Source organism: Cystoisospora suis, assembly GCF_002600585.1.
Source record: "Cystoisospora suis strain Wien I chromosome Unknown contig_1037, whole genome shotgun sequence".
Taxonomy (NCBI): domain Eukaryota; phylum Apicomplexa; class Conoidasida; order Eucoccidiorida; family Sarcocystidae; genus Cystoisospora; species Cystoisospora suis.
In genome coordinates, this window is record NW_027153838.1 from 700 (window position 1) to 957 (window position 258).

Sequence of the window (258 nt, forward strand, 5' to 3'; positions counted from 1 at the left end):
GAGACAGGAGGAGAAGAAGAAAAACACAGAGATCGCATACCATGCGTTCGATGGGAATGGAGTATTTGTTTGATCAACGCACTCAGGTGTCTTTCTCTTCCTTATTACACCCTCAAATGACATAGAGAGAACTTCATTCATTCACTTGATGGAAAGACAGATAAAAGATCAGAGGCTTCCTTCCAGCCACCCCGGTAGCTGTACGTACAGCTTGTGTACATACAGTGGTCAACGTAGATCTAGAAAGAGAAAGAGAGA